Source organism: Gouania willdenowi, chromosome 16 (genome assembly GCF_900634775.1).
Source record: "Gouania willdenowi chromosome 16, fGouWil2.1, whole genome shotgun sequence".
NCBI lineage: Eukaryota > Metazoa > Chordata > Actinopteri > Blenniiformes > Gobiesocidae > Gouania > Gouania willdenowi.
Window position 1 is genome coordinate 24,510,970 of NC_041059.1, and position 24,652 is coordinate 24,535,621.

General features: G+C 39.4%; 1 protein-coding gene across 23 annotated transcripts in view; it reads right to left on the reverse strand.

Annotated features, from left to right (window-relative positions):
• The window catches only part of rims2a (regulating synaptic membrane exocytosis 2a), a 174,028-nt gene that overhangs the window by 148,447 nt on the left and 929 nt on the right, over nucleotides 1-24,652 (reverse strand). The window lies entirely within an intron of this gene.

Genomic DNA, 24,652 nt, shown 5'->3' on the forward strand with positions numbered 1-24,652 from the left:
TCACTCTAAATGTAATACTGATAATACTTGTTTTTTAATCTTTCATTGACAACTAGTGAGAGTGAAGCCCTCCTCATGCAGAGCCAGATAATGCTATAAACACAAGGAACGTCTGTGTGCGTGTGTGTGGAGCGCATATCTCCCTGACGTACACAGAGCCGTTTAGAGAGAGAGTTGAGACAACGTAAGTTCGAAATAGACTCAAATAAGTTATTGGCGGGCAATGCCAGCTCAAAGCAAACAGTGAAACATGCACATTTCTCCGCGAACACGGAAATATAAACTCTGATATTTGCACCACGTATTTACAACCTAATGCGCACCTTGGATGTACATGACAGGTTTGTGTGTAATGAATTTTCCCACTGGGTTTTTTGAGTATTACCTTGCCAAAGGAGGGTCTTAGGACAGAAATGAAACCTATTCAGCTTTTCACCTCAATGTGAGGGAGAGTGCGCACGCGCACACACACACACACACGAGATAAGCACCCCTGCATTAAGAAATGTTAAATGCTACATAAAAAGTTGTATTTGTATGAATTTATGTGTCTTTCATCAGATTCTGCCGCATTGGTGCAAACTTTATTCATCAATTTATCATGTCCCATAAAATTAATTGCAGACCCTATTTTACTTTGCACCCGCACATATACCCCTTTATAACACTACAGAATACAGAGCATGTACACCTCTTTGTACATCCAACCTTCAAACACATACTCATTTGGCCATAATTCACAACTCTACTTAAGCTCCCACTATATGAATACATACATCCGACGGGCACTGTACTAGTGTTATTAAAAGGAAGAGCAGGAAATCAGTCTGTCTGATCTACGTCAGACAGGTGAGAGAACACAGCAGAGAACACACAGTCCTATATGTACCCATCAGTCTCGCTGCTCTGTTTTCCGATGAGCCAGTCCATATTTATCCCCTCGCTGTGTTCTCCTGATGACCTGCAGCGCCGTTCTTTATTGATCCCATCAGTCCTGTCTCTGTGGTCGCATTACAAGCCTCATATTTATCTGATCCAGCCTGAAGCCAGCCTGCCTGGACAGCTGCCGGACATCGTGTGTGTGTGTGTGTGTGTGTGTGTGTGTGTGTGTGTGTGTGTGTGTGTGTGTGTGTGTGTGTGTGTAACAGAGAGAGAGAGAGAGAGAGAGAGAGAGCTCTGTGTATTATTTGACATGAGGCTGTAAAATGAGTGAGTGTAAAATGTCACAAGTGACGTATTCAGTGTCCTGGCTGCTGAGGAGCTCTGACAGTCTCTGTTTTCATCCCCTTTAACCTGCCTGCACTCTGCATCTGATCAACTATTCAACAACACTCAATAGAAGACACTCAGAAATCACTATTCAGCATAGGTTTATGTTGACTGCCATCTCTTTATTGATTCCTAACAGTTTTCAATTTTGATTGTTCACCAGCTGAATTTTATTTGTATGTTTTCTTCAGCTTTTTAGTTTTGTGTTATCTATAACTGAGGCTACACTGCTCTCTAGTGGACAACTGGGCTTTACAACCTGTGTCAGAGCTAAATTCCTAGAGTTGACATTGACAATGCTCACAATTTACAATGATTTTTGTCCAAACTCACAAAATGATACACTTTATTCATTATTTCAACATATTTTCTGTAATGACAAAATAATAATTTGGAAAATGGCAAAAAGAAAAGCTCTGTATCTAATGGTAAATGGACTTGATTTTATATAGCGCTTTATCACCACACTGAAGCAGTCTCAAAGCGCTTTACATATCAGCTCATTCACCCAATCACTCTCACATTCACACACCAGTGGGGCAGGACTGCCATGCAAGGCGCTAGTCGACCACTGGGAGCAACTTAGGGTTCAGTGCCTTGCCCAAGGACACTTCGACACATAGTCAGGTACTGGGATCGAACCCCCAACCTCTCGATCAGAAGACGACCCATGACCACCTGAGCCACGGTCGCCCATTGCAGTAATCTCACTACTGCACAACATAATTCCTGCTGAGTAGGCTGAGCTTAAGACAACAATTTTGCTGAAAACATGAGGGACACCACAACAAATGTGTATTTTTTCTGATTAAAAATGTAAAATGGAGTTTTTCTAAACCTCTAACAGCACTTCAACAACACACTATTTCCTTTTCTACGCTACAAGAGGCTTCCCAGATGACTTAATATGAGGCTCCCAGCCTCCCACAGCCTCTGACAGTTTTTAAACACATTACAATGTCCTTGCACCTACTTTATTTACTGTGACAGTAGTTTTTGGTGAATAATTGGTGACCCAGAGTGCTATCACATTCCCTGAGTGATGAGTGCATCTGCGATCCTAACGCACAGAAAGCATCATCAATATCATTCAGATGGAATGATGGCATGTCTGAACTGAAGTCAAACAGTTTCTGTGTTATCTTAAACACAATTAACTCAGGTTCCAGCTACATACAAATAATTCCATCCTGGAGCGATAACGATAATGTCTTCTGTACCTTCATTATCCTGCACCAGGTCATTGGGTGCAAAGCTGGGTAAGCCATGCCAACACATAGAGACAGATATCACATTCATGTATCCAGTTTAATGGCCAAGTTAAAGACTTTGATTCCTTAAACATACATAAATGTGCACTATGAGAGAAAACCTCAGTACCAAGAGCAAATCTGCACAAACCAATGTCCAGATTCCCCCCAAAGGAGTCAATCAGAGACTTATTTAAACAAAATATTTATTTATAAGCCAGAACAAACATTGATTGACCATTATTTTAGAAATTATTCAATATTTCTATTCAGTGATTTTGAGGGTTTTCTCCTCAGGGTAACTGTTTTCCTCCATAGATGGATGGATGAATAGATGGATGAAGTCCATCCATTTTCTGACCCGCTAGCTCCTTTTTTCGGGGTCACGGGGCAAACTGAAATCAGCACTTGCGAATCATCTACCGTACCTACTGCTCTCGACTGTGAATAAAACCTCAGACATTTAGAAACAACACTAATTTTGACCCAAACCAAACCAAAAACAAAACACTCCTGTCATTATTGCAATGAAACATGTTTACCATGGGCTGGTGAGGGGTTACTTCACTTCACTAACACATATGACTATAATCCACATGCAGTTATCATCCTGCAGGCGGAAGAAAAACCCCTCTACTGTACCTTCGCCACGAATCTGCACAAAAGGAGTGAGCGTGCTAAAAATAGCAGCCTGTTTAAAGACAGACGATTAGTTCTCGAGACACCTGTTCTTTCTACCTCTCCAATAAATGTCAGGAGAAGTGCTACTTAACACTTTCTCTCCACCTTGGAGAGGATTAGGAGCTGGGATAGAGTGCTGATAACTTCCACAGGAGCAGGGCGCTGGCACAATGCGATAGGCAGGGGCAGAAGGAACGACTCGAGGGCCACAACCAAGGTGTTGGTCAGCTCGCACAGCTGGCTCTTAGAAAATGCAGATAGACTCTAATTGACAGGGCTGACTCATAAGAACGGGTAATGTAACAGCATCCAAGCTAGACCTCATGACCCAAAACTAATATTCAGATTGTCAGACAGCAGTTGGCAGGGACATTTATTATTTTATTTTTACCAAGCAGTGAGGAAGTGGCTAATCTCCTGCCAAATATAACTAAAATCCATCTGTTTCCTTAGATTACCTGCCAGGATTGAATTGAGCTGCTTCATATCTCTCCTCCTGAGAGACTTCCAAGTGGCAAATAGTCAGCTAATCACCCAGTAGCCCACACATTCACAAGTGTGCTTCTACACACGGCCCAAAAGGAAACATATGTGCAATTTTCACTTTGATACCGCCTGTTTATCGCTCACAAGTATCAGCGACAAAAGCAATATTGTGATACACCGTGTTTGTCTTCTTGCACATATGGGCTTGTTTGCTTTGATAAAGGTGTGTGTACCAGCCTGTCTCTCCCAGTACGACATGTCTGATTGCTTCTCCTCTCAGCCCACTTCATTCATCCTGACACGGATAAATAATGTCTGTGATCAGCACTTTCTTGGCAGATAACATTGCTCCCCCACCCCACCCCACCAACTCCACAACACTTCCCATGCACAGCTCCAGAGCTCCACTGGGAGCAGTCTGGAACCTGAACCATAACGCCGGTGAGAGTGTCACCCAAACACAGCTGAATGCAGCAGCTCCATGTCTGTCCTCTTCTAACCTCCATACACTCACAGCAAAGCATCAAAACTGCTTCCTGGTATTCCAGTGTGTCAGGACTGGCTAAGCCAACATTATTTCCAGTCTCCAGAGCAATAAATGCTGCAGTTTAGTGTCATGGTCCAGTTCCCATAGACAAGGAAGTGCATCATTATGGGAAAAGAAGGAGAAAAACAAGCAAGCAGGTTTATATTGTAGATATTGCTTTTCACTGGTCCTCACAAGCAAAAAATTATCACAACATGTCTAAAAATTATTACAGCTTCAAAATTAGGCAAGACCTGTAGTCGCAAGGCAAGTACGTATTTGGCAATTGAAAACTGGCAAAAATGACAACCTGTATTTGGATTTGTTGACAAGTTATATAATGCAGGAAAAATAGAAGACTGACCTTGACCTTAAATATGACCTTGAGCAAAGGTCAAGGTCACACATTGAAAGCAAATGTTGTTCAATGTAGCAGTCTGAGCACAGTATCTCTTTTAGGGTTATAGTATAAGTTATAGGGAAAAAAGTGTTTTTGTTTTTTTTGTGACATCATGAACTTTGACCCCTACCAATTTTTTTACTGGTAGGTCGTACCGCTTTGGTATAATTAAATAAAATACTCCACTTGAGACGAGCTTTTCATAAATCTAAGCATCGAACTTGCACGATAATTTTTTTTATTCCCAGCCTAAAATAAAAATGAATCACACTATCCCTGTCGATTATGTAGCTTTAGCTCCTCTGCTGTCCACGAATGATACTACTATTATTATTACTAATTAGTGTGCACGGTGTATACTTATTTTAATGGCCACAAACTCATGTTTTGTGCACACGTCATAGCTAATTTGTGCCAAAATGATTCATGTTTTTATCATGTAATATCTAAGGCTCCACTCCCACATGTTTATTACTTCTCACAGATGGACAACAATCTGCTGTGGTGAAAAACATCCTGTTGCAACATCCAAAAAAATTTGTATTTATTGTTAAATGAGAAAGAACTGTCATTGTAAATAATTAGCAGCTAAATTATATATATAATAATTAGAGATCAGATTTAGTGTTTATTTAAACAAATATTAAGTGACGTTTTCAGCTATTCCTTTTGACTTTTTTTTTTATTTGAAACTATAAATTATTATAAAAATAATCCAACGCTTCAAGATCATGAGTATATATTTATGAAGTATAAAACGACTTGGTTCAGCAAGTCGTTTTAACAATTGTATGTTGCAGTTATAAAAAGTTAAAAGTATTAGTAATAGTTAGCGGTGTCCCAAAACAACTTTTTCACTAGTGATACCATACTGTTTGGGTATTGGCCGATACAAGTATTGATCAGATAAACCTAAAAAATAAAAAATAAATTTGTATCAAAGATTTCAGATGCAGGATATCTGATATCAATATCAAATCGGGACACCCTTAGTAATAGTAATAGCTAAACATTAATCATGTTTTAAGAAAACATCCCACTTTTGAAAGCTAAGAACCACCCGACTAATAGTTCAATGTTTGGATTTAAAAGCCTCTCCACAGTGTTGTTGTTGTTGTTGTTCCGGACTGGGAGCAGAAGCTGGGCTGTACTGAAACTGCAGTCAGGTGTCTGTGTGTCACAGAAGGTTATAATAATAGCCCAGTGGTTGCTAACAATAGAGAGGTAATAGATACCCAGCCTATTGTTAGCTCAGGCCTCTCTACTCCTTCCTGTCCCCATTCATTGCTACAGCACATCACCATTAGCTTGCTTAACCCAAATGCATGCAGTGCACCCAGGCATACAAGCAATACGATATCACCTCTGCACAGCAGTCACGCCCAGCGTTCCTCAAATACTGCTGCAGATGTTATGTGATGTTACACACCGTGGATTCATAGCAGACACCTTGAGTCATTATATAACATGGTACAGCAGCATTGTATTACAAACAACAGAAACAAACTTGAACCTGATAGTTCTCAGCATCTGTCCGCTGAAGGATCTGTTTGACTCGGGCTGCTAGAAAATCCCAAATGAAATTCCTGGCATTAGCTGGCTCTGTGTGCAGATTTAAAGCCAGCAGGCCGAGCAGTCACTCTCCTGAGGATGAAGCAGCTAGCTTCTGTTTGCTTTCTACAGCACACACACTTCAATTGCTGCCATTCATCCCTCCTTTCTCATGTCCTCATGCCTCATGGGTAAAATGCATGTCCACATTTTGAACACCATGCAGTCATTGTTTTATAAACAAAATATTTGTTTATCAACTGTTGACACTTCTCCTCCACTGCACATTCGGGCCTTCGCGGTGTTACTATGCTAGCAGTATCTCAGCTGGATGAGTGATATTAAGGGATTAGGGGGAGATCCTCCACCAGACTTCGATAGTGGAGCACGATCCTGAGATCACACTTTGAGCTCTGTGTTTCCCTCCTGATCAGTATCAAATGATGGCAATAAAAAAGGCCTATTCACTGTAAGGTTGAGGCTGTAGTGCACGCAAGACTACACAAGCCAGGCTACTGTGCTGCACACGTACAAACACTGACTCTCTGGAATAATGCATTTAAAGCTCCCACAAAGCCACCTTCTGCCCAAGGCACAACGTGGAGCCGTCTATATGATGTACAGTATGTTGTAGAGAGGGATACACAGTGTGTAGCGTTCAAACGCTGGGCTTATATAAGGGCCTGGGCTGCATTACTGACGTCATGATAACGGCTGCACTTTATCCTCCCTTATTTATGTCAGTCGGCTGCTTCTGTAATCTACCTACACAATAGCAGCATCTGCATGGCCTGTATATGTAAACCAGTGTAATGCTGCTGAGCATCTAACATCTGAACCCAAATGATAAATAATAACTGATTCAAAGCAGTAGAGCTAAATAACAACACTTGAAAAATCAAGTTAAGAAATTAAAACCAGGACAAATTAAAGTGATAATGACACTAATACAATAAGAGCTTTTAAGGCAATATTTTAAATGCCTTTTAAAACATATTAAACGTTAAAGTTTTCCAGCTGAATCTTTGGACGTCCCTTTTTTTTTTTTTTTTACCCATTCTATTGTCATAGTGAGGCCTCTAATATTTCATGTCTTTTCCTGAAATCACAACATCAAAGCATGACGTGTGGATGTCAAACACACGAGACAGATCCATTTGTTCATTGAAAATAGACTGTGGTTTTGGTTTTAGGGACACACAAAACAGCATTTGAAGGTCCGGCTGAAAGCACACACACACACACACACACACACACATACACACATGGCTGAGTCATTAGCTTGCACCTGCTTCAACCAGCTCAGTCTAGAATGAGCAGATTGTGGACGGTCGCCCAAATACACACAGGAGGGAAGGAAGAGATTAGAGCACCTTGTGTAAACTACAAGCTGCTCACACTTTGAGTAGCACAACTGGATAGAGGAGCACTGCCATGTCGTTACTCCTCCTTTATTTATTACCATATCTACTTGAGGAATTACTATTATTTCACTATACAAAATGTAGCTAACCCTAAGACGTTAGCTTGAGTGCTGTTTCTAATCAGGTGTACATTTAGTCAAGGTTTGGGGCCATAACCATATTATACTGGAACCAGTGCATCTGCAGTTCATAGAGTGAAAGACATATCCCATGAATGCTCTACACACTGATGGTTGGTAAACACTTTATTGTTGGTATCATGTATAACTATAATCTGGTTAAAAACAAAAGATGACCACAGGTGTATCAGATTTCCTATTACACTTGAACACAATGAGCTAAATGTACTCTTTCTTTGCAGCTTTGCTCATTATATTTGAACAAACCATTATCAGCAGTTTGTTTTTCAGCAGAATTAACAAAAGTAAATACTACTTTTTGTTCTATACCATATTCCATCCTTAGATGTGGTGACAGGTTAATGGCAATGAGGGAGCACTGTGTACTGTAGGGTAAATAGGAAGGAATCATAGCTATCATAGCAAAGTAAGAAAAAGAAGTACAGAAAACCAATTCTTAATTTGCTTGTATCAAAAACAAGGCCAATCTAAATATTAACGCTGTGCAGTTCAACACATTGACTAATGATGTCTGCAACTTTGTCAAATATTTAATCGTCGTTAACACACGCTATTCTTTGAGAGTCTTACAAGATCATAGACTCACATAAAGAATGGAAGCCAAATAGAGAAATGTCCCAACAATCACGATTACGTTCAGCCCCAGCCAGATGGTGATTCTGACAAAACAAAATTATTTCATAATCACTGTTAAAGGTGCAGTCCGCAATGTAGGAAAGCTAGCATGATTTGAGCTAGCAAGACCTCTACTAAGCTCCACCCCGCTCCTCTCCGTCTCGTATGCTCCCATTGGGGCCTAGTCCAAAGCCACGCCCCCACAACCTCGCACATGCATCCAATATAAAAAATAACAAATCCAGCCGAAGCAAAACAAATACTGAGCTGTCCAACAAAACACAGCAACCTCTGCCTCATTTTTTAGGCTCTTCAGAACCTCATTTGTGCTCCATATTTCTAGGTACTGTGTCACATTTAGTGTGCACGCAGGATAGGGGAGGGACAGAGGGGGGTATGGTCACGATGAAACATGAAGGCATCTGATTGGTTCTATTTCGACTGAATGGCCACGGTTACATGATGTTTTTTAATTTGAAAATAGTTATTCCGCGTTCTGCTTTGTGTTTAAATGGAAATAGTAATTCTAAATTGAGGTTTACATGGAAAACCGATTTATTCAGCTTTATTCAATTCCGCTTTCGGTCTGAGGGTTGGGAAGGCTTCGATTTGACAGTGGGCGAATGTGAGATATCAGAAAACAAACCTTTTCTTTTTCGGCTAAAACACAGAGAACCACATGAGAACTGTTCTCACTTTTGTTTTGATTTAGTTTTGAAGCAGCAGCTCAATGATAACATACGGTTTCATCCGCGGAGCAAGAGAAGAGAGATAGAAGTCCGTTCTTTGGTCAATCAAAGCCAGCAGTTAATGCAACAGTTGTTCTACCTCCATTATACAAATAAACTTTATAATGATCTGCGCATCATTAGTGAGGCTCTGCTGCCGAGGTCCGTATGCGTAATATGTCCGTGTGTTTGTGTGAATGTCCGTATGTTTATGCTTCCATCCATTTTCATTATATCCATGTTTTTCTAGGCTGTTATTAAATAAATAGTGTTGGTTGGAGTCCAGGCAGCCATCCTGGACAATGTTTTACCAGCGAGTCAGAATTAATTCAGAATTAAATTTAATTCTGAATTAAATTTATATTAGGAATTAAGTGTTTACATGGTCAGTTTAAAGAGGATTTAACTTTTATTCTGAATTAAAAAGGAAATAAAGCTCCCACGTAAACATGGCTAATGGTAGGGATAGGTCAAGTTTTACAGGATTGCAGCTGCTACAGAGTTATGATTCTTTTCCTTTCTTTTTTTGAATACATAGAGGCAGATTCAGGGGTATTAAGGGGTATTTATGGGTATTAAAACGTGTAAAATGTCACTCCACACGCTAATAAGGGGTACAAACCCCAGGGATTCAGGACTGTGCGTCACAATGCGCCCACAATCCATTTAGCGCGTTTCCCTCTGACGAAGATATAAAGTAGGCGGATCACACAAGGGGAGCAAAAAAATGGGAGGGGGAAATGCAAATAAATTATTGCAGTGGGTGATCATCTTCAAATGGCGCAGACTGATTGACAGACTGTTGCTGTATTAACTCAGATCAATGGCATCAACAGATCAATAGGACGGTTTCTGTCCAAATCTGCTGGTTTTTCATCAACTGATCAGAGCAAAGTTACAGTACCTGGCGGAGCACCCACATTAAATTAGGGGGAAAAATATAATTAGGTTCTAAAGTTATTTAAAAAAAAAAATTTCATTTGTTGATTTTGTTTTCTACATTATTAAATGTTTGTGCAGCAGACCGAGAAATCAATCTGCCTCCAATTGAACTTTGTGCATCTGTACACTCACCTCTCCACGTTGAACGAGTAAAATGTTCATTTAAAGAGGACGGTCTCAACCACTTCTATACGCACACTTGTTAATGCAGCAATGTTAGTGAATTCCCCAAAGCAGGTGAGGAAACAGCGCCACCAAAGGATTTAGGGACACAAGTGGTTCATTCCAGATCTTAGTGAATCCGCCCCATAATGTATTGATTACTCTCAGTGTGCAAGGACCATCTCACCCAGAATAACTGGGGAGATGTACTGAACATGGTTGTGGACTATATCTATGTGATATATTTTCCCTTAAGTCTTAGATATCATTTAAATAATATTTTAATACTTTTTTCATCACCGTTGTGAAATTCTTCTCTGCATTTTACCCATTTTCCCCATGGGGTAGCCCACTGCTACCCGCTTCCTTAACCACCAGTCCACCACTCCCCTTAAGATGCACCATCACTATAAAAACAAGGTGGCTGCAAATGGCTATTTTTGAATTTAATAAGATTTAATGAGATTTTTTGTCTTCAGATTTACAAGTAATTACTTTACTGCAACTGGACGAAGGAAGAGTGTTTCCAAAAGTTATTGCACTTAATTAGATCATAGAAAGTCATATGATTATTAAAATAAGGCATAACTCAAGCATCCCTCTCATCGTTTCCGTACAGCAAGCATGTGTTGAGAAAGTCATACTTCACTTTCAGCAAAGGATTAATCAGCAGCCTTACACTATCTGTGGTGGAAGCCATTCAACTCTGACTGTAACATACTATTCAACAGTACATCAGCTTCTCCAAATCACACCAAATACAGAGTCTGTCACATGGAATGATTTTGAGGATTTGGATATCTTTAATAAATTAGACTTGTCCTCTGCCACCTTAAATGCTTTGCATAGTGCAGCTCATGACTGTTTAAAGAATTTATGTCTCATGGATCCTTTCTGAGGTCCTGAAAGATACATCAAACAGCCAAGCTGCAGCTATTCAATAGCAGGCACATGTCCCTCAGAAGAACTAGCTTCACTTAGAGGGTCAAATGCTGTATATCTTCCTCCACATTGACACTGAAAGGGTGGATGGGGACGAGGGATAAGCAATAAAAGTGATAGAGTGCCCCCTTCGCAGTGCCTTATGTTGGGTGCCTTACTCAACCACAGGGCAAAGGTTGAAGAGGTGAAAGTAATGGCTCGTTGCCATTGTATGGTTCAGAGTATTTTGCTGAATACCTGATCTCTCCCTTTCTAGTATCCATGACAGACTGGCCAGGTACAAGGGGGTACCAAAACATGAAATAAAGACCACTGTTTTGACTGAGAGAACGTCACTGTGTCACTGTCTCAAAATGCTATCAATGTGCTAACGTGAGCACCAATAAAATTTAAGGACAAGCTACGTTGACAGCAAAAAAAATATCATGCTACTGGAAATGAAAATACACTTCTTTAAAAATGTTTACTGAGTTATGTTGTGCCAGTTCTTTAATTACAACATCGAGTTTCATCTGGATCAGTTCCATCATTTCATCTGGATTTTTCGTGAAAAAATGGGGGTGCCTATACATTTAGACCAACTGTTTCGGTATTAATGGTGATAGAAATGTTTTATCATCGTTATTATCTTACTATCAGGATCACTGATGCAAATAACTGCCACTATTTGGCAAACAGGAATCCCCCAAAAGAGCATCAAACATCTACAGCTGGTTCAGAACGCTGCAGCTCAGGTCTTAACCAGAACAAAGAGGTCAGAGCACATTACTCCAGTTTTAAAGTCTTTACACTGGCTCCCAGTCAGCCTCAGAATATACTTTAAAGTTCTGCTGCTGGTGTATAAATGTGTGAATGGGTTTGGTCCAGAATACATCAGTGAGATGTTAGCCAGGTATGAACCCAGCAGGTCTCTCAGATCTATGGACACAGGTCAGATAGTGGAGCCCAGAGCTCACAGTAAACATAGTGATGCTGCTTTTAGTTGTTATGCTGCAAAGAAGTGGAACAAACTGTAGCAGAGCTGAAGTCAGCATCCAATGTGAACATTTTTAAATCCAAATTAAAAGCTCCCCTTTTTCTCTACTGGCTATGACTGAGAGAGATTTTAAATCATTCTATTGTTGATTTAATGTTTTTTACTGCTGATGTTAAACCCTGTTAAATATTTTAATGTTCATATTAATTTTTAAACTGTTTTATGTTTTCTGTTGCACTTTTTTATCATGTAAAGTACATTGAATTGCCTTGTGTATGAAATGTGCAATACAAATACATTTGCCTTGTCTTTTTTGCCTAATTTTCAAGCTGCTTAACCACATAACTAACATTTTTAAAAATGTACCTGCATGTTATTCAAAAATTTTTGGAGTCCCCTTTAAGAAGCAATGATGGCAGAGAAGCAGAAAAGTTTCTTTAAGAAGTGTTTTTACTTCATTCTTACCTTGGTTTCTAGTTTTTCTCCATGAGACAACGCAGTGATTTGCTCTACATGTTCATCGTGATATAAAGTCAATTCGATTTGATGTCATATCACATACCATGGTGGTAGCCACAATATCAATCCGTGAAAACACCAGAAATGCCACCTTGGCCAGTGTTTCTGGGGTCACTTTGGCATCAGTAGTGAATGAAAACAACTTTTGCATGACATACAGCTATGGTTTAAAAAATATTATGTATCTTCCCCAGAAGCCTTAAGCATAGCAACAAAAAAAAGTATGCATATATATTGCAAAGCTAATTGTTACCCCAAACAAAATATAGGACAGTTAGTTGAACAAAAAAAAAATGTTAATGAAAACATAGATTTATGTCTCCAAAAAATGACACCAATTTACAGCTGCACCACACGCAGAAATCATGGAAGTCTGCTGACAGAAGATCACACAGGGAGTGGGAAGTGATAATCATGTGCTAACATGTAATAGTGTTTAAATAATTACTTGTTTCTTGTACTAAAACATTTTCCTGTAGTTTTGTACTACCAAGGGCATTTCAAACTGCTCTGCCATGGGCAGGTAAATCCCTGTAAACTTTGCTGGAGGCGTAAGAGCTCGGAGCAGAATAAAACCCATGCTGACGAATGCAGATGTTACTTAGAACAAAGAGCTGAGAGACAATAGGGGGACAGCAGGCAGTGGAAGATGATGGCTGAAGGCTGACGATGAAGGCTGATTGCTCTGTCAATGTGGAGGCTTGTCATATCAGCAACGAGACCTGATAGCATCACAGACGTCAGTGTCTCTCCTCTTATTTCCCTTCTGATGCTGTCTTTCCGTTTCCTGCTCTCTCTCTCTCTCTCTCTCTCCAGCGTTCTCACCCTCTTGTCCTTTCTCATTTCCTTTGCTGCATTCTATACTAACCTGCCACACACTTCCTTCTACCTTTGCCCTTTCCTCTTCTGTTTTACATCATCACAGCTTAGCCTTATCTCTCCTTTTCCCTCTCTTCTATCAGTATTCCTGAATTCTTTAACAGTAAAGAAATTTACAAAATGTACTTTTAGTATTTCTAAAACAAGTGAAGAGATTTTTGTGACTGTGAATGTCTAAACCTTTGATTGACTTGCACTCAATTATTTCTATTCACCTAACATCTTCACCCACTTATGTGGATGTTGGACACTTAACAAGTTACCATAACCACATTAACTCTCTTTGGTAACATAAAATGTTTACCTAACTTTGCATAAATCTTGTGGATTGTGGATTCAGATTATTACAAATAACTCACTCGTGCTCGTGAAGAATCTGCAAACTTATAACTGAAAGGTGGGAAATCTACTGACCACTGTTACACTGTTTCCATTGACTAGTATTGTATGGGTTGGTTGATATAATTCACACATCCCTTCCCTATCCTGTTCAGAGCCGTGAAAGACGAGGAAACGCCCCTGAATAGGTTTGTTTTTTAGTTTACTTTGTGCACTCAGAGAGCACAAACCTCCAACAAGCACCAAATATTTGCCAGATATTGGCAGTTATCTGGATCACTGATCCAGATCATGGTACCATGATCATTCACACTTGAAAGGCTTGGAATTCAATTTCTATCGCCACAATAATGATACTGTAGGTCCAAATGTATGGGCACTCCATTTTTTAAAAAAATCACGTATATTGATCCGGATCCCCAAAATGTAATAGAATCTTGAATTCCGCAAGCAAAGTCTAAATATGGGTAAAATGTTGTCAAAAATTAAGTACCTTTGACGTAATCCTGACAAACAAATAAATAAATGTTGGCAAAAATAGTGATGTTTATGCTGGGTGTCAATCAAATTTCTTAAATTAGTTAATCGCATCCTCTTTTGTGATTAGCTTTCCATTAAACATGTTGTTACATACATTTTAAAGTAATAATAATAATGCATTGGATTTTTATAGCACCTTTCATGGACACTCAAAGTGTTTTAAACTGAATTATTCTTTCACTGCACACATAGTGTTGGTAAACTAGAATGTACTACAATATATACTGTATATAAAATTGTATTTTATCTTGGATGGGAGCTTGAAAAATATGTATGCCCTTCAACCAGAAAGTAAAACTATACTTTTCAAATTTCAACATAAAAGCTAGTAAATCAGAATCCAAAATAAAGCAGGTATATGCAATAAAAACAAAAAAACCTAAGAAATATGCTTAACTTAGGGTTCACACAGTATCAATCATAGTATTAAACTGTTGCCTTTGTAGTTAAAGAACATGTAAACATGAAAATGTGCAAACACTCAATATTTGTTACAAAAAATAAACATATTGAAAAATATCTGCCACAAAATCAGTGCTTGTGTGTAGCAAACCACAGACGGTTTCCACTGTCAGTTAAACAAAGCGTCTGTGAGCAGCTGCCCCATGTCTGTATCTGATATCAGCTCTGAGCTTCAGAACCTGGAAGTGATCACGGCTGACGATTCTGCTGAGTAAACAATGTTGCTATGGCAACAGAGGACTCGTTTTCCTGTGCACATGCTCAGCTGCTCTCTCCACAATCGATCATCTGAGTAATGAAAATACGAGAAATGGAATTTCCTTTAGGATTAGTACTTACAGTACCTAACCTCATGTGTGTATGGTAATGGAAATAACCATCAAAACAACTGTTTCAAAACAAACAGGCAAATTATTCTTCAATATAAACATGTGCAAAATGCAAAAACATAAAATATAAAACTGTACTACTACTTGTTGACGCAAGAAAGACCAGAAAAGTTGCCGAAAACGAGGTTTCTAGTGGACCAATCACAACCCTTGCAGTCTACGTCGCCACGTAGTAGATTTTTTGGAGGCATGTGTTAGGCTATTGCTACGGAAGCATAAATCACACTTTAGTGACTTTGCTTCATATCTGGCAACATTTCCGGCCCCTCTAAGGGATATGTTTCAAAAAAGTAACAATCAACAATTGTTGGAGTGTGCCCCCGTCCCAAATCAGTCACGAGCAGCCGATCATTGTGTGGTAAAATGGCCAGATTTTTGAATGGGCTTCGACGAAACGTTCAGTGTGACTGCAATGCTCATGTAAACAAGTGACTTTAACCACCTGCCCCGCTATCTAGAAAGCCTAAAAAAGAAAACAAATCAAATAAAACCCAGAGATTATGATGCTTGGAATGAATGTGTGAGCTAAAATTAGGATAGAGGAGAGAGAATCAGACTCACTCTGTGTTTGAACATAGTTATCCCCTAATTAAGCACCATGAAGAAAGGAGCGCAAACTCTGCAGCTTTAACCTGCAAACAAAAAACATCATCGTGGAACCGACGATCCACGGCAGCAGCATTTTTGCTGTCACATTGAACAAGAAAACTGTTCATTGACATATAAAAACATATTTAGGAATGGATGTTTTGATATTTTCATCTCTACCTACAAACTATCAACTATTGGGACAGCTAATCACAACTTTCCTTACTAGAGTGTTGGCAGCTAGTGTTGTTAAACTACGTACCACTAGGTAGCCACATCTAAAAAATATTATTTAAATTCTTTATCTTCTCATTTAAAGTTCCTTTTCCTTCACCTTGCCCTATTTTTTTAGTATTTAGTGTATTACATAACAGCAAAAACACCTTGTGGGGATTCATCAATACAAGTGCATCATTGTCTGATGGTACAAACAGTGATAACTGTTAGCAATAGCTGTTAAACCATGTAAAAAGAGGATATTATCTTCCAATGTACCATTCAGAGTAAACTATCATCTACTATTGGAACTTCTTTGGTTAATAAATTTGAATCATTTTCTTCCTAGAGTTATAAATAACTTTTGATGCTTTCAATGAATGACATCAGATCATAAAATTCCATGGTGTAACCCCCGCCTAGGGTCCTGTGAGAGCTAGAGATAAGCACCAGCATGTTGGCAGACAACATAGTGGTCTGTGACCCTGCACATGAAGCTATGCAATGTTAACTAACGCAGCATTTTGACACCAATAATAATGTAATTAACACACAGAAGGCGTTTGCAGCGTTAAAGTTATTAATAGACAGAAATTACACACCTCTGCCAAGTTTAAACAGGCATAAGAGCATGTGGAAATACATATTGGACACAGATTTAACCAATTCTAATGAGCCAATGACTGAATGTTTGAAAAGGGAAATGAGACTTTACAACAACTACAGCAGTGCAGCATGGAAGCCCTCATAAAGTTATTAATTCATACTGTACTTCCTCATAATTCATTTTTAGCAGGAGCAGTTGTGTTCTAACTGGATTTCCTATCTGACTGAGCCAAAATACTTGACAGCCTGCCACGAGTCCATAACCAAAACACATTGTTACTTTAATTAGCTTCATGATGTATTCATTTAGCGTGCATTCTGCTTTATAGAGTCAAGACAGCGGGCTCTCCTCCACTCCTCCATCTCTCTCTTTCTCTATGAATCTGCCTTGGGGAAAGTGATGGGGGAGGGGAGACTGTGGAACACTCATGACAGAATCTGCTCTTAGCATGGGAAGGCGAGCACTAGCATGGGTGAGCGAGCTCAGGGAACAAGAGAGGGGAGGCAGAGAGAGAGAGAGGCTGTGCATGTGTGTGCACGTGTGTGTGCATGTACTGTACATTGTCCAGTGTAACATTGCCTCGCCTCATTTCATAACCATAGGTCTCTTGCTATTGCTTTTTTTCCTGAATTAAAACTTGCTATAATGTCTAAAACCTAATGCAACCATGTTGGCAGACATTGAGCAGGCTTTATAGAGTAAGAAAAATAATAATTAGAAAACAAAGCGCATTTTACATTCTGATCGGTTTTCACTTCTTATCCAAATATTTAATTCCCTTTTTTCTGCGTACGTATGTAGAGTAAAAAACAACACCTGAAATACTATTTGTGAATAGCACTCTGCTTCTGCTTCTCTCCCAAAGGGATGAGATCCTATAGCCTCCAGGGACGGAGGGTCTCTGAAGCTCTGATCCCAGCTGGTACACTGAGCACTCGATCAGATAAATGCCCTCGACAGCGTAAACAGAGTGAGGCGTGTATGTGTGTGTTTAAAGGGGAGAAAAGGGGGAACGGAAATAGGAAAAGAGAGCGTCATCAATCAATGTAATTCCAACTTAATCTCGTTCACTAGCTCACTAGTACACGTGAACGCTCGCAATCACGTTGGTAATCGAAGTCATTGTCAAAACAAATAAAGAGAAAAATAATGTTAATTATTCATCATCAGTGTACTCATCATCAGGTCAGATTGTGAAGCTTTACATCCTTCTTGATGTCACTGTGAACTATTGAACTTTGGTTCTTGAAGCTCAAAATACTGCTGAAATCATGAAATCATGTTCCCGTTACAGAGTTTGTTGACACTGATCATACAAGCAAACAATAAACACATTGATGGTTTTTACTTGTACATACTTACACTTATAATCATATTTATACACATATTAAAATATTATGTTGACATAATTATGGTTTTTGACTCCGTGTTTACTTTTTGACCATTGTGTCTTGTTATCTTGTGTTTCTTGCTTCACCTCACTAACATTTCTTCACTTTGGGAGTCATTGTAACTAAAGCAATTTCCCCCATGGAATTAAGAAAGTACTTCTGATTCTAATTATTAGTCAGATAACCTTATCTGTTTATATTGATAATAATCTGAATAATTGTTAGATTTATTAGGATTTACAATTGGAAACACAAAGCGTACTCTGGTGGCATTGCTAGACAGTCAATGAAGAAAAATGAGCTGATAAAGACCAAAGAAAAAAAAAAAACATTTTCATATAAGACGCTGCTGTTTAACTCCAATAAAATGTATATTATAGCTCAAGGCTATCATGCAGTCTACATTAGCAAAGCTCTTGTTTGGAAATGTTTGCATGTAGGTCAAATAAAAAATACAATATATATGGTACTGAATAATTTTATGGAGGATGGATTGGATTGGATAAGGTCCTAAATAAAGATGAACAAAGTCCTCTGATCCAAGTATCTTTAGATAAGGGTGATGCATGAGACACAATGCATTCTTTGAGATTGATCCATGGCTAGATTAAACACATTTGCATCCTGTCCAGAATGCCCCCACTCTGAGTCAGCTGGAAAAATCTGCACTCACCCTCCCAGTGCAGTTAAGACAAATTGTATACACTGCAAAATTAGATCAATACTTCTTTATGCATATCTTTACAGTATAAACTCACTACATTCTGATTTACAGTGTTTGGTCACTTTATCACTCTTAATCAAAATATTCTAATCCCTCTCAAAATATTCTAAATTAATTGATAAAATATGTCCTATGAGACCGTAAATACTTGTTCAAAAAGTGAAAGAACTTCCTATTTCAGCAGTAATCTGCTTTCTATATCACCAAACTCTTTCTTTGAGGGTTGGTTTCAAACATTCTTTTCCTGTGTCTATGTGTGGTGGACGGAATTTGTAAGGGGTGGGTGTTTTTTTTAACTTTGTAAGCACTTAGAGCTAAATTCTTTGTATGAACAGTGCTTTTTATCAGGAAAGATTGATTTGAATTAGTTTTATAGTGAAACTAAACGGGTATTAGGATAGATATACTTAGGTATACTTTATTCTACGCTCAAGGTCCATACAAGAGAAACACAGATAAAATAAAAAATAACATTACGGTAAGATTGGCAATTATGTTTGAATTATGAACTGTTTTACTCAGCATCCTTGTCACAATAATGCAACTTTGGCACTTAAAGGGATAGTCTGCAATTCTGTTGAGAAGCACTTTGTTATTCTGGGTGACGTGATCTCTCCATTCGGAGAGTAGTCACTCTGTATTCAGAAAAATCAACAAAAGGAATCCGAGATCTATAGCATCTGGAATCCTGGGCGTGGCTTTGGATGAAGCCCCAATGGGAGCACACAGGAGGCGTTCGAGGGGGTGGAGCTAAGAGTCTTAGGTCTTGCTAGTTCAAATCTTGCTAGCTTTCACACATTACTGACTGCACATTTAATAGTTTAAAACCCCCTAGGGGACCAAGGGTCCCATTTCTTGTGGTTGACAGATAAATTGAGCACATGACCCCACAACACAAATACAAACAGGCAGCAGTGGAATGCATCACCTTTAAAGAGATGGCACTACTCCCTAAAAGACAAAACCATGTCAATCAGGGAAAGGTCATTGATTACAGCTTTGGATTAGACTTTACACATGAAAGACCAACTCTCGCACTAAGGTGGATACAGTAGAAACTATCAGCACCAATACCAGGGCCTACGATTTTCTATTTCAAAATGTCCCAAATTTCGTCTCAGGGTTTACCCATTTCCGCGTAACGTCCGTGTCCCATTACAATTTCATCCGTTTTCCCTGTTTAAATGACTTTACTGGCTATTAGACTTCCTGAAATCATACTAAACATGCGTCTAATCAGTTACAAAATTGCAATGTGCTGATATCACACAAGATTACCATGGAAATGTGTGATATGATCCCAAAACATTATTTGTGAAAGCTTTAATTATGAGTGAATCATCCTCACGTTCTGCACAAAACCCCACGCAGCCGTGTGATTGGAGGTGCTTCTGCCATACCAGCCTGTCATTGCCCGATCCCGTGCCACAGTGGGGTGGCAGTCACCTCAGTGGCATATGTCATTGTGTCCTTGGGCAAGGCACTTTACCCACATTGCTTAGTATGAATGTAGTGAGTGAGTGAGTGTCGGTGGTGGTCGGAGGGGCCGATGGTGCACTTTGGCAGCCTCGCTTCCGTCAGTCTGCTCCAGGGCAGCTGTGGCTACAACAGTAGCTTACCACCGCTAAGTGTGGAGTGAAAGAATAATCCCTTCATTCTGTAAAGTGCCTTTGAGTGTCCAAAAAAGTGCTCTATACATAAAATGTATACATTATTATTATTATTTATGACGCGTCACCATTTAAAATGATCACCAGTTCAGCTCAAACACCATACAGCTAAACCTGTCTTTTCAGTCACAAGATAACATGGTTACTACTCAATCCATTATACAGTAAGATTTTCAGTGGGATTATCGGTGAAATTGGACATATTGGTCTGTCGCACTATATTTAGACATTCAATCACTCTTTTTCTGGTGCAAAATGTGTGTAAAAGTGTGATATTGTCTCAAAACATGCAAGTGTCATGATGAGGCCTAATTTTAAATGAAGGGAAAGAGCAAAAAAAAGTAACAAATCAATCACTTTTTCCGTTTTCCGCAATCATGGAAATTGCACACTGTGGGTCACCCTATCGTAGGCAGCTAATGCCTGCCTGTAGGTCAGGGCGCTGCCTGGGTTTAGTGGGGATAGGGGTCCCATAACCATCACTGCAGTGCTGCAAAGGATTGCACAAAAGCATGACATGGAAAGACAAACATGAAGATAGCTCCAGAGAATTCTTAATAATGGAATGAATGCATCTAAAGCCACGCTTTATTGTGTACAGAATTTAGTGGGGAAATTGTTTAAATGAACTAAACTGAATGCATGATGAGAGTCACAGCTGTGATGGCCTTTCAAGGACATCATTTTTGGAGTGAGGTATGTAATTGTGTTATATTCAGTCTCTCTCTCATACACAAACACACACAGGCTAGGAAAGAGTAACTCATTTCCATCCAGGCTCTCTGTAGCACCTCCTGAGAGATGACAGCAAGTTGGCAAGCCCTGCAGCTGGAGAGGCCTAAATTTCTTTCTTTCTTTCTTGCTCCTCCCCATCTCTCCATCCTCCCAGGATTCCCTCTGCTAGATTACACTTCCATGTTTCAAATTCATACTTTCTACAAAAGCCGTCCAAACCGAGCCACTGTGGGATTTTAAAACGACTGTGACTGTGTGGATTGTGTGAGCTATAGGAGATGTGGGTGTTTGTTTCTGATACAAGGGTGAAAAATGTTGCAAAGCGTGCAATGACAGGTTAATGTGGGGCGGGTCAACCTGTGGCAAGGCTGAGAATGATAATGCTGCTTCATGATATGTTCTGCTTGTGTGATTCAATGGTTGAAACGTGGCCATTTAGCATTATGATGACTCATGATAAGTTGCCTGGTACATATGGGCAGATATGAACCAAAACTCATTATTAAAATTACGATATACGATAAATCTTGATAATTTCATTTCAAATAAAGTCTTACCAGAAAGACAATTTGCAGATGAAAAATGCCACACAGGCACATTTATTAACAAACAGCTGCACAATAGGAGCCACTTGTGGCTTTTTCCTCCTATAAGGAACAGCATGTGAGTGAGTTCTGTAAAGTGGCTTTTTTTAGAAGAAGGTCTGGGTTAGGATGCACTCGGTAATCCATCTAACTGTGTTTCTCATGCTGTTCTGATAAATAGAGAATGCAGCGACTCCTAAAACAGGTATTCTTATAAAAAAAAAAAAAACAAGCTATAAAAATATATATATTGATACAGGTGATATTGTCATTTTCGATATCGCCACAATAGAAAACTCGATATATCTTAAATCTTGATATACATGTATGTATTGCCCAGCCCTAAGTAGAATGTCTATGTGCAAATAACAAAAAAAACGGACTTTGACAAATTGTTATAAATGAAGTCGACAGATCAAATTACGCAGGAAGCTACGCTCAAACTGTGAAGAAAACCAGAGGATGTTGGGACATTGTCAAACTTTGACCTCACAGAAGCTGACGTGCTTGTGCGGGTTACCTAACATTACACAGAGACAGGCAGTCAGTCAAGTCTTTAGCAAAAGAACAGCCTCTCTGCCAGTGCTAGGCCATGACAAGGCTTTGACATCACTGTCAGGCCAGAGTGACTAAAACTGACAACTCCCTTTACCTCAGAGAAAGAGAAAATGAAACCGCCATTGGGGAAGAGGTTGTGGTGGTAGTTTTAGGGGGGGTAAAGGGGGGGAAGGGAACACGGAAAAGGCCTGGATGATTCACACACAGCACTGCACCGCAGCTACTGAGGTAGCCATGTCTTTGACTATATGAGTCATGTTTATCATGCAGCTGCACTGGGCAGGGATTGCACAACTTTCTCTCCATTAGGAATGCTGGCTGAGTGCAAATGTTTCACCCAGTGATGAGGAAAACAAGGCTCCGGTTTCTCTACAGAAGCTCCCTGTTACAGTGGCACACAGCCTCAGCACGCCAGTCAACCTGCTCCGGCTCTGCAGACTCAAACCTGAATGCAGCCTGACACTCGTGCAGCGTTCACGTGAAATGGGAAAATGCATTTCTCATTGCTTGCGAGCACATATCCTTTCATTGAAGGAGAACTAAAGAAATCAACACAATACAAATGCTAAGGCCACTAACTCACATTTAGCCCTAAGCTACAAACTCACCATTTGAGAGTTTTTTTTTTTTTTTTTTTTACATCAGTGATATCAACCATAATTAAGCTCTAGTAGTGCTGAAATGTAGGCTACATGTACTCAATTTACTAGTGACTCTTCTGGCTTTAGTAGTACTACTAGTAAAATAAAAAATAGTGTACTAGTACTAATTGTGAGATTTCAAATGAATAGGAGCACTAATGAACACACATTTTGTTCTAATAGTTAAGGTTTTGGGCACACGAGTAGACTTTACTCTTCTTTAAACTCTTCTACTAGTGGACAATTTTGTGTTACTAGTAGAAGTAGTTGAAATATGCTACTCGTAAAAAAAAAAAACCTAAATCTTTATTAGCATTACTAGTAGCACAAAATTGTCCACGAGTAGATGATTTAGCTTTACTAGTATGTTCTATCCGTGCTAGTGGAACAAAATGTACTAGTACTACTAGTATACACTCAAGCACTCACTGTCAGTATTAGTACACTGCTTTTAGTCTACTAGTAGTACTAGTAAAGCAAAACTATTCATCAGTAGACCTGATGCAAAGGAAGTAGGAGGGATTATAACCAAATCCAGCTCCTTGATTCATGTGGATTTGTTGGATTTTTTTCCTTTTTCTATTAAGAATTGTATATTTTGATAGCGCTTTGAGATGACTATTGTTGTAATTTGCACTATATAAATAAAGTTGAATTGAATTGATTCGTTGACTTTTTTTCAAAAGCCAATGGACAACCTGAATTTGCTTTTCCCCGCCCCTTTACTAGCATATAACGCTTAATTAGTAACATACTGACTCTTATTAATTAGTCATTATTAAGTACTTATTAATGCCGTATTCTGCATGGCTTTATTATACAGCCAGTGAGCCATTAGCTAAGAGTTTTCCCTCAATAACCTTAGTATTATTAACCATTAAGTGTATAATAAAGCATTCTCAAGAATAAGGCATTAATAAGTACTAAATGAAGACTAAATAAGAGCCAATATGTATGTAAACTAAAGTGTTCCTGAAAACTCCATTTACTAATAAACAAAAATTGAATATGTGTCCTCCCAATTTGAACACGAGTAGATTTGAACTACAGTTGATGTCACTGTGTGCTCAAATGTCTCCCCACATTCATATTCACCACAGCAAGTGAAGTTTAATAGTTACCAGATTAAGATTAAGGACAAAGTTCTCCATCATGAAGCAGATGAATGACTCCAGTCAGTGTGTGTGAGGGGGTGGGTGGGTGGGGTGGTGGGGGTGAAATACTCCAGTCCACCTTAAAAAACAAACTCAGCCCAGCCAGTGTTGGACAGCACCTGGTGCTGAACCGACATCTGCCCACCACAGGCTCCGATCAGCCACCGTCACTGCCCAGCTCAGCTCAGCCCCTCCGTAAAGGACACCTTAGATGATCTCTCCTCTGTCACATTGTGTAATCTCTGTGACGTCGGCGGGGAAAGGTTAAACAATTTGGCGTGCTTTTTTGACGTGAAAATGGCGGCCATCGCGGTTCCAAAGCCCCAGCCCGTCAGTGTAAGGAGAAAAAAAAAACTAGAGCAGCAGGAGTGTAAGGGAAAGCGGAGGTCGAGGTGTCATCACTGGGCGAGACACGAGTGCGCGTAAAAACAAAAACAAAGTCGTAATAAAACGGGGGGGGGGGGGGGGTCCTCACCTTGGTCGTCTGACCATTACAGCTTGGATGTTAAAAGGCAACACACGCACACACACACACACACACACACACACACACACACACAGAGA